This window comes from Gymnoscopelus microlampas, assembly GCF_963454915.1.
Source record: "Gymnoscopelus microlampas genome assembly, chromosome: 10".
Classification (NCBI taxonomy): Eukaryota; Metazoa; Chordata; class Actinopteri; order Myctophiformes; family Myctophidae; genus Gymnoscopelus; species Gymnoscopelus microlampas.
In genome coordinates, this window is record NC_139947.1 from 4,174,867 (window position 1) to 4,185,848 (window position 10,982).

Genomic DNA, 10,982 nt, shown 5'->3' on the forward strand with positions numbered 1-10,982 from the left:
TCCCTGGACCCCAACTGTAGACCCACTGGTGTTTCCAGTGGGCCAACATGCACAATATCAGCACCCTGACTCTGTTTGACCAGAATGGAACAGAGCCTTCATTAGTATCATTGGTAACACCTGTGAATGTCTTCATAATATGGCTGCTGTGAATAGAGCCTATTAGCCCAATGTTTGACCAGTTTTTAGATTATAGTTTGTTGATTACTGTGGATGCAGTAATGGTATTTTTCTTTTCTTTTGAGGTATTAAAAGGGTCTTAAAAGTCCTTAAATTGTCACTGTCATCTTGGGTTGGGGGACCACACTGCTTTAGCACGACCTTTGACTGTAGCTAATGCATGTACTGTTAACAAACTTGTTAAACTATTCAATCAATAAAAGAAAAAGAGAAACATTGTAAAGACCCATATCATCTCCAGAGGGTGATAATGAAGTGTCTTCAGATGGTCAACAAGTCAAGGCAGGTTGTGTTCCACTGCTGCACATAAGCCTGGCTCACATCAACACGTTTGCACACTGTGAATCAGTGCTTCTCAACCTTCTTCGTGCCAAGGACCCCCAAATTGATATGCATGTGGCCGCGGACCCCCACCTGAAAATAATTATGTTGTACCAGGGACCCCCCATAAGCATTTTTTTGCGTTAAAAATGGTCGCCCTAAAAAAAAAAAAAAATTAAAGATTTGCACACATTTTGATGATTTTTCAGAAATAGCAGATCTACAAGCTCATCATAGCATGCCATGTGCTTGTATATCTGCTATTTTTGAATAGCCAAAGTATAAAATATGGATAAAGTGGTTAAATTCATTGTGACGCTTAACTCATTTTGCTGGGGACCCCATGGTATTCCTTGTAGATCTGCTATTTTTGGCAGAGATTTTTGGCGTACGGGGCAAAAAGAACAGACCAAGTACCGAGCCAAAGGTCAAGTTTACAAAGTATTGAGGGTTTAAGTGGTTAATTGTCTGAAAACACACATTTAAAGGGATAGTTCACCCCTAAAATGACTTTTCCCCCCTCCACACTGCACCAAAAACCAGTGCCACAAAATAGCCGATCTACAAGCTCACAATGTGTCGTGTTGCATCACATTGTGAGATTGTAGATCTGCTATTTGTTTTGGTGAATATTCCACCTATAGCATATATGGCCGGGGGGTATTTCAAATTCAAAGATTTGCTCAGATTGTCAAGATTTTTCAAAAATAGCAGATCTCACAAGCTCATAGCGCGGCACTCGGTGCCGCGCTATGCGCTTGTATATCTGCTATTCTTTTAACCCATTAAGATCTGGAACTGTGTCATATTTAGATTTGAGCTTTCAGCATTATTTTACACTTTGGGCTATTAAAAAATAGCAGATATACAAGCTCATAGCGCGGCACCGAGTGCCGCGCTATGAGCTTGTAGATCTGCTTTTGAAAAATCGTGAAAATGTGTGCAAATCTTCTGAATATATATATTTTTAAAGCGAACATTTTTAACTCAAATCTTTTTGGGGGGTCCCTGGAACAAAATATTTTGATGGGGGTCCGCGGCCAAAAACATATCATTTTGGGGGTCCTTGACATGAAAAAGATTGAGCACCACTGATATAGAAACATACGTTTTTCAGATTTAGGAGACATTTAGAATCGGCTTCAGGTCTCAATGGGTTATAGCCAAAGTGTAAAATAATACAATAATACGAGAAGTTAAAATATGGAGATAGGAGGTTTCTGCCCGCCAGCAACGCTGTATTTGTTTTACAGTCTATGGGGGGGGGGGGTCCCCGGTCCCCCACTTTGAGACATATAAATACTTCAGTCTTGCTGAAGAAAAAAAAAAAAAAAGGTGTTCGATGCAGTTTCAATAATGTTTGTGACTTTGATGATGCATGAATGATCCGTGTCTCATCGCTCACCTCGTTCAGCCTGGTAACCGGACTTCTTTTCATGCTGACGGTCATAAATTAAACATCGCCCCGGGCCGGGGCGATGTCCCTCGTGTGTCTGTCGCTGAAGAAAATAGCTTGGTTTTAATGCATGAAGAGACGCTCCTCGCTCGTCCTTCTTTAATGAACTAAAGTGTTGCTACCGTCCCCTTGAAAGGTGCAGCGTGGTGGGGAGAAGCACTCAGGTATTTATTTAATTAAGTACAAGTAGCATTGCCACAATATTGATAGTCTGTTACGAAAGAGAAAAGGAGAAAAGGAAAAGGGCCTAAATTCAAAATGGTAAGTAGCCAAAAGTAAAAGTGCCCTTTAATGGTAAATGGTTGATTTATTCATTGCTGTCCGGCAGAAACCAGCTAACTCAATTTTTCCGCTTTTGCATTTTTTTCCACATAAATTAAGGCCATTGAACACCCTTTACGTCTGTGTGTTGATAAAAAAAAATATTGAACCAATTAGAAGTATTAAAAAGCGCTTCTGACAAAACCAGCTAACTCCATTAGATCCTCAAACTTTCTGCTAAACCAGCTAATTTCACTAAGGGTGCGTTCGGAAATTGCGCACGGGAGCACACTCGCCTATTAGTTTGTATTGGCCAGTGCGCTCAGTGCTGTATTTCCGAACGCACCCTAAAGGGGGGCGGAGCTAGCTGGTTTAGCTGACTCCAGGCTCCACCCCCTTTTGACCTCCAACCTCATTGTGAGCTTGGAGGTCCATTCAGCTGTTCTTATCAATGATGAACAAAACCTCACTTTTTTTTTGTTTTAGTCATTTCCTGAAAAATGAACATTTTGGAGTTCGCTGGTTGCTGCCGGACAGCATAGCAGAGATATAGCTCTCTTATCCAAAGCGCTTTACATAGATTGTGCATTACATTCACCCATACAGTACATTCACACACCGATGGCGGAGAAAACCATGCAAGGCACCAACCTGCTAATCGGGAGCAATTAGGGGGGTTCAGCGTCTTGCTCAAGGACACTTCAACACCAGCCTCGATCTCCATGGCTTTTATTTTCCTTCGCGTTTTGCTCAAAAAGAAAGCCTGGACCAAGCTGTTGAAATTTCTGGCATAGGAAGTGGGAGTCAACCTTTCATTTCCCCACCCAACCAACCAGAGTGCAGTGGGCGTTGCTCCAAATGTTGTGACGTCAGGGCTCTCGATGCTGCACATTGGGGAGGAGGACAAAAAATCTAAAATACGGCATAAGTGGTTAATGTTTTGTAATAATTATAATATAAAAAGCCAGCCTAACGATGATGTAACTGGTTCCTGAAGTGCCCACCGCCCTCCTATGAGACACAGACACAAAAATGTTAAAGTTTTTATCTTTCATTAGTGAGGACCAATTATATGAAGATGGGTTGAAAAATGGGCGAAGTCGTCCTTTAAGTACAGCGCTTGGGGTAAATGTACTTAGTTACTTTCCCACCACTGGGTAAGAAAAAAGCGTGCAGATATATATCCCTCGACAACATGACTTAATGCGAAGACTTTTACTAAAACCATGTTCTGACTTCTTCCTCAGACTCCCACCGGTGAGCGACTCTGAGCTCATTTGGTTGTACAAGTGCTCACAATTACCCAGAGACTTGGATATGGGACGTGGGGTATTTCCATATCCCTGACGGATGTTATTTTAATTACCCTGAACCGGCTGACTCTGTGCTTCCCTCTGTGGATTTACATGTTTTTTTCTTTTCCTTCCTTTATGGATGCGAGGGGGGGAAAGGATTCTCTAAAGGTTATTTCATTGTTGCCGCGTGCGCGTGCATGCCTTATCATCTTTATCCCTTTAAGGCCGAGAAAGCATCGGTGTCATTTTTAGATTTTAACCACTTTTTAACCATTATCTTATACTTTGGGGCTATTCAAAAGTAGCAGATCTACAAGCTCATAGTGCGGCACAGAGTGCCGCACTATGAGCTTGTAAATCTGCTATATTTATTTGTTGAAACATAGTGAAAATGTGTGCAAATCTTTGAATACTGTTTTTTAAACCACATTTTTTGATCCTGGCGGGATTCTACAAAAAATGTTTTCTAAATCCTAACAGTTAAAAAAAAAAGAATATCGGTGGTTCTCAAACTGTTTTCATGTCAAGGACCACCCAAAGTTATATGTATTTGTCCACGGACCCCCATCTCAAAATATTTTGTTCCAGGGACCCACAGAAGCAAAGATTTGAGTTAAAAATGTATTCAAAGATTTGCACACATTTTCACGATTTGGTTTTCTCCCCCAAAAAAATGTAGATCTACAAGCTTGTGCAAACTTGTATCTGCTATTTTTGAATAGCCAAATGTTAAAGTGACACAGATGTGTGTCACGGCCTAAATGGGTTAAGGTAATAAACCTCGTCTATAAAGCCCCGTCTTATCTTCCGTAAGAATCTAAAATACACTACTTTTGATTTGATTCTGTTAGGAAACATTTTAACCACACTAAACCAACCCCTTAGCGGCGCCCCCTCTCCCATCTATCTATCCTGGCGTGAACATTAGGCGGCGGAAATAGTCTGATCCAAAAGCCGTTCCGATCTACAAGCCCACAAGATTGCGTTTGTGAGCTTGGCAGAGCTTGTCGCGCTTGTTGGAACTTGTAGATCGGCTTGTTAGATCAGCTTGTAGATCGGCTATATCACTCGATCTTCATCGATATACAGTATTTGGTGTGGAGGGGGAAAAAAGGAGGGGGGTCGAGTCCAGAACCCTGGGGGACTGCGGTCATTGAATCATAATAGGGTTTAGACTAGAGTACGATGGACCACAATGGAAACAAGGACCTTTTGTGTTATCCTTCTACTTTTGACTGTGCTACATGCACAGCTAACAAATGTATTAATACGATATTTAACCCATTAAAACTGGGTACGCATCTGTGTTCATGGGCGGCAGTGGCTCAGCCGGTAGAGCGGGGCGGATGGGAGGTTCCCAGTTCGATCCCGCGGGCTCCCCCAGAGTTAGTGTCGAAGTGTCCTTGGGCAAGACACTGAACTCCAATGTTGCCTCCAATGAGTCGGTGGCCGCCAGCTAGCTTGCCACCATTGGTGTGTGAATGTGGGAAAAGTGAGGACGCTAGCGTCGACTGTTAGCCACTTCACCTCCCAGTGTCTCCCCCCGTGTATGAATTGCAAAGGCTTGGCAAGGCGCTATAAAAATGCAATTCATTATTTTATACTTTGGCTATTCAAAAATAGCAGATATACAAGCTCGACTCAAATCTTTGCTTCTGGGGGTCCCTGGAACAAAATATTTTCCGATGGGGGGGGGGGGGGGGGGGGGTCGGCTGCCAAATACATATCATTTTGGGGGTCCTTGCCAAGAAAAAGGTTGAGCACCACTGATTATAGCAACGTACGTTTTTTTTTCAGAAAACTGTTGTGGATTTAGAAGCCATTTTTATAGAATCTGCCTCAGGTCTTAATGGGTTAATCAAATATTTAAAACATTAAGTGGTTAAAGATGCTCTCTGCGGATTAAAAAAATAAAGTCTTGTCTTTCTGTGTGAATCCTAGCAGCCTCCAGTACAGTGATATGGAGGTTTTTTTTTCTATCAGAGTGCCCATGTGCATATTTTCCCCGAATTCCTGGTTGCTCGTCTTGGCAGCGACTAGAGGTTGTTATCTCTAATCAGCCCGGGTGCCAGAATCTAATTATGTTTGATTGAACAAAATAACACGCGGGGGAGGGGGAGGAGGAGGGGGGGGGGCGAGATAATTACAGCGTACAGAAATATGCCCACAAGTAGAAATGCAAACATATAAAGGCATCAACACAAGCTGATTAATTTATGTGATAAGACGCCAGGGGTTTCATAGCAGGTGGACGATACAGATGATTTTGTTCGCTTCGTTTCTTTTCCCGCCTCGATCCACCGCCGACCGCACGACACTTCCTGAAAACAAAATGTCGCCTCATGCCGGTGGAATGCAGCACAGTAGCTCTGTGACTTTTCATCTTCCACTGCCAAGTCCTGAGGGCTAATTTAACCTATTTAGACTGGGAAAGAATTTTAAGATTTCTTTGGGCTATTCAATAGCACCGAGTGCCGCACTATATGAGCTTGATCTGCTATTTGTTTTTAATCTTGAATTTGTGCAAATATTTGGATATATACATTATTTAAAGTGAACATTTGTAACTCAAATCTTTGCTTCTGGGGGTCCCTGGAACAATTTTCTTTTTGAATGGGGGTCCGCGGCCAAATACATATCTAAAAATGTGTTCTAAATCCTAACAGTATGTTGCTATGTCAGTGGTAAACCGACTTTTCCATGTCAAGGACCCCCAAAATGTTATGTATTTGGCCACGGACCCCCATCTCAAAATATGTTGTTCCAGGGACCCCCCAGAAGCACAGATCAGAGTTCAAAATGTTCGCTTTAAATCATATATTCAAAGATTTGCACACATTTTCCACGCTATTTTTATTTTTTTTGCAGATCTACAAGCTCATAACGCGGCACTCTGTGCCGTTGGTTGGCCGTGATTCGTGAAGTTTGTTTTAAGCCTCGTTGGGGAAGAGATCTCGGGGGGTTATGGCGTGCGTACAGAGCCCCGCCCATGTGGTGACATTAACGGATAAATGGCAGCAGGGAGGGCCACCGAACTCTGAGTTGGTTTGTCCGACTTCAGCAGGCGTGACATGAGGGACAGACAGGACGAGGAGGAGGGACTGAACACACTTCTGGATTCATTCTGGTTTTATCCCTATACTTTGTTCTAAATAAGTAGTAGGCCTAGAGGTAAGTTAAGAAGGGTGGTTGAACTTCATACATAAAAATACATCAAAAAAGACGTCTCTTCCTATCCTCTGCATCACTTGGTTCTCTATCCCTTGACTGTCTAAATAATTAGACACCCCACGCACGTGCGCACGCACACACACACACACACACACACACACACACACACACACACACACTCACTCTGTGGCGCCACAAATGAGAAATGGCGTATGGCGTACAAATACACATCCCCGCCACCTTCCTCGCATCCTGGCGGTTTAAGGATTTAACCTAGCCCTGGATAGGCAACCCAGCCTGGCGCTTGTAGATCTGCTATTTTTGAGCTGGTAGATCTGCCGTTTTCGCTACTTCTGTGTGACACTATTAATACGATGAAGTAGGCCATTAATTTACAGCAAAAAAAAACATGAAAAGTAAGAAATATGGAGATAAGAGATTTGTGCCTGATAGCAACAATATGACACACTGCATAATTTAAAGAGGCTAATACAGTGCATGCATGATAGCGTCATACTTTTCCCACGCTGGTTCATGGAGGTGTTATCACACTATTTGCATATCTACTGATCTATTTGCATATTAGTGATATGTGTGCCACCAGCCATGGTTTCAGGGGATCTTCAACAAACAACAGAGAACCACTAATAACCTGACGGCAGTTATTATGACATGGTTGGGCTCAGAGAGAAATGTCACTTATAGCTACAGGCAGCTTCTTCTGTGATCGATTCACTGACATTATCGAGGCTTCAATGAATCAATTAACGATTAGTCATGCGCGCTTGTTGTTCATTTAAATTAGCGAGGATCCTCTTGCGTTAATTCGCGAGGATAACGCAAGAGGCTCTATTCACAGCAGCCATATTATGAAGACATTCACAGGTGTTACCAATGATACCAATGAAGGCTCTGTTCCATTCTTGGTCAAACAGAGTCAGGGTGATGATATTGTGCATGTTGGCCCACTGGAAACACTCTGCTACACCAGTGGGTCTACAGTTGGGGTCCAGGGACCCTTATGGGCTTCCAAATGGCCCCTTACAGGTGTGTAACTCTGAGAGTGTACACATGGAACCAAATGGACCCATAAGGGTCCATTTGGTTCCATTTGTACACTCTCAGAGTTATGGGGGTCGTGGAAACCACTGTGCTAGACTAAATGGAACAGAGCCTTCATTAGTATCATTGGTAACACCTGTGAATGTCTTCATAATATGGCTGCTATGAATAGAGCCTAGTGGGCCCCAAAATGATTGGCAAGATTTTAATAATATAAAATTCACCACACTCAATAGTGGGTGCTATAGGCCAAAGGAACTAATATTAATTAACCTATTAAAATGGGGAAAGCATCTGTGTCATTTCAGATTGTTGCGTTGGCTATTAAATAAGAATTAATTAATTATTTGTTTACAAACATTGAGACTGGACGCACAGGTGACTGTGTCACGTAATCAATTCCCAACAGATCCCCAAACCTATGTTGTTTTTTGGGGTGGGCTGGTTTCAGTTCATTCAACCTCCTCTGTGTGTTGGCTAGTGGGGTGCGCCTTATTGCGAGACATTATATACTTAATTGCGCAACGGTATTGCACACTGAGAACAGCTGACATACAAGCTCACAACCGCGTAGCGGATGCAAACGCTGTGAGCTTGGAGGTCTGCTATAGGCTCTATGCACAGCAGCCATTTTGGGAATGAATTGGGCCCCTTCCTTACTTCCTTCACAGGTGTTACCAATAATACTAATTAAGGCTGTGTTCCATTTAGTGTGGCATAGTGGTTGTCTTGTTTTCAAGGACCCCTATAACTCTGAGAGTGTACAAAAGGAACCAAATGGACCCTTACGGGTCCATTTGGTTCCATTTGTACACTGTCAAGATAAGGGGCCATTTGGGAACCAAAATGGAGTGTTTCTAGTGAGCCAACATGCGCACCTTGACCAGAATGGAACAGAGCCTTCATTAGTATCATTAGTAACACCTGTGAAGGAAGTAAGACGAGGCCCAATTTCTTTCCAATATGGCTGCTGTGCATAGAGCCTATTCTCGGCCGTTCTCTGGCGCGACACCTTCGTGGGACGGAGCATAAATTAGGCTTGATGGGCTGCAGCTGCGCGAGCCAAGCAGGTTCTGGTACCTTGATCATAGAGCGCTCCCTCCGTTCTTATGACAGCCATTGGAGGAGGGGTTTGGGGGACAACTGCTTTGAATTGTCATTATTGTTTACACCAACATTAAGGATTCTATATTTCAAAAGCGAGAGATCACAGTGAAAATCCTAAGCATTCTTCCTCCATACTGGGAGAAAAACAACATCTGAAAGTTTGATGGGATGCATTTTTACACGTGAGGCTGTGACCACTTTTCCATTGCACCTTATGAGCGGTGGGGTTCATTTGCTGCCGACCTACGTGCGCATATTGGTTCTTATCAGTGTGACGTTGTCTTTTAAGGCGTCTATAGGACTATAGACGGCCGTCGGTTACCCACACAGTGTTACACACACGGTCAAAAATAGCAGACATACAAGCTCGCAGCACGTCACTTCATGCCGCCCTGCGCGCTTGTACACCAGCTATTTTTGAACATTTTTGAAAAATCTTTTAAGTGTTCGACTAATCTTGAAAGTGTTTGGAAAAACCTTGAATCATTTTGAATTGTTTAACATAAACCTTCTCTTCAGGGGGTCCCTGGCTCAAAACATTTTCAGATGGGGGGGGTCCGTGGCCAAATACATATCAATTTGGGGGGGGTCCTTGACATGAAAATGTTTGAGAACTATACTGATTTAGAAGGCATTTGTAGAATCGGTCCCTCAGGTCTTAATGGGTTAAAAGGGGTGGAGCCTGTATTTTCCTCGTGCACCCAGAGCAAAACTGTTTGGAAAAATCAGTGTCGTGTCAGATGAGGCATAAGCTGCGGTTAGCAGGCTGGTAGATGTTATAAGAAGTGGAGGAGAAGACATCAGGTTCCCAATCATCATGATTCGGTTTATTCATTCATCAAGTACAGCATCATACAGCATAGCAGGTTACATTTATATCAGATGTTTTACTTGCATACCGTTCATAAAATATAGCAAATAAGGGCTAATATACGACATCAGCATTTCTTCGCTTCCTTTTGTCAAGCCGGAGGCCGGGTAAAGTACAAAATAGTCTGTTAGCTGTTTGTTTTTATTTTACTGGAGTGTTTCTCATCTTCAATACTTTTATTTACTTCTACTCACCTACACTGTACATCTCAGAGGAAAATATTGTACTTATTACTACAATTATCTGAAAACCTTAGTTACTAGTTACTTTGTGGATTTTGATCATTATAAAAAAAATAAAAAAAAACATACATTCATTAACCTCTTCAGACCTATATATACTTTGGCTATTTGAAAATAGCCGATCTACAAGCTCACAACGTGTCGCAAAGTGACGTGTTGTGAGCTTGTAATGTGAGTATTTGTCCTACTCGTCCTGAACACAGAGTGATGCAGGCTGAGGCAGCTGGTGAGTGGTGATGAACTAATGCAAGATGGATGCATGCAGCTCTGGATACATCATACAGCATGTTAATGAGCCACGCACGCGCACGCGCACACACACGCACACGCACACGCGCGCACACACACACACACACACACACACACACACACACACACACACACACACACACACACACACACACACACACACACACACATACACAGTGGTGGAAAAAAGTACTCAAATTCTTTACTTAAGTAAAAGTATCAATAGTGCAATATAAAAATACTATGTTACAAGTAAAAGTTACTTGAGTAGAAGTACAAAAGTATTGGTATCAAAATGTACTTAAAGTACCAAAAGTAAAAGTACTAAATATTTGAAAATAGCCGATCTACAAGCTCACAACGCGTCGCGATGTGACGCGTTGTGAGCTTGTAGATCTGCTATTTTCAAATAGTCTAGGTATAAAATAGGGCTAAAGTGGTTAATGTATGTTTCATTATATCGTAGTTTATATCTGAAAGGTAACTAGTAACTAAAGTTTTCAAGTAAATGTAGTGGAGTAAAAGTACAATATTTGCCTCTGAGATGTAGTGGAGTAGAAGTAAAAGTATTGGAAATTGGAAATACTCAAGTAAAGTACAGTACTTAAGTAAATGTACTTAGTTACTTTCCACCACTGCGCGCACGCGCGCACACACACACACACACACACACACACACACACACACACACACACACACACACACACACACACACACACACACACACACACACACACACACACACACACACACACACACAGTGGGGG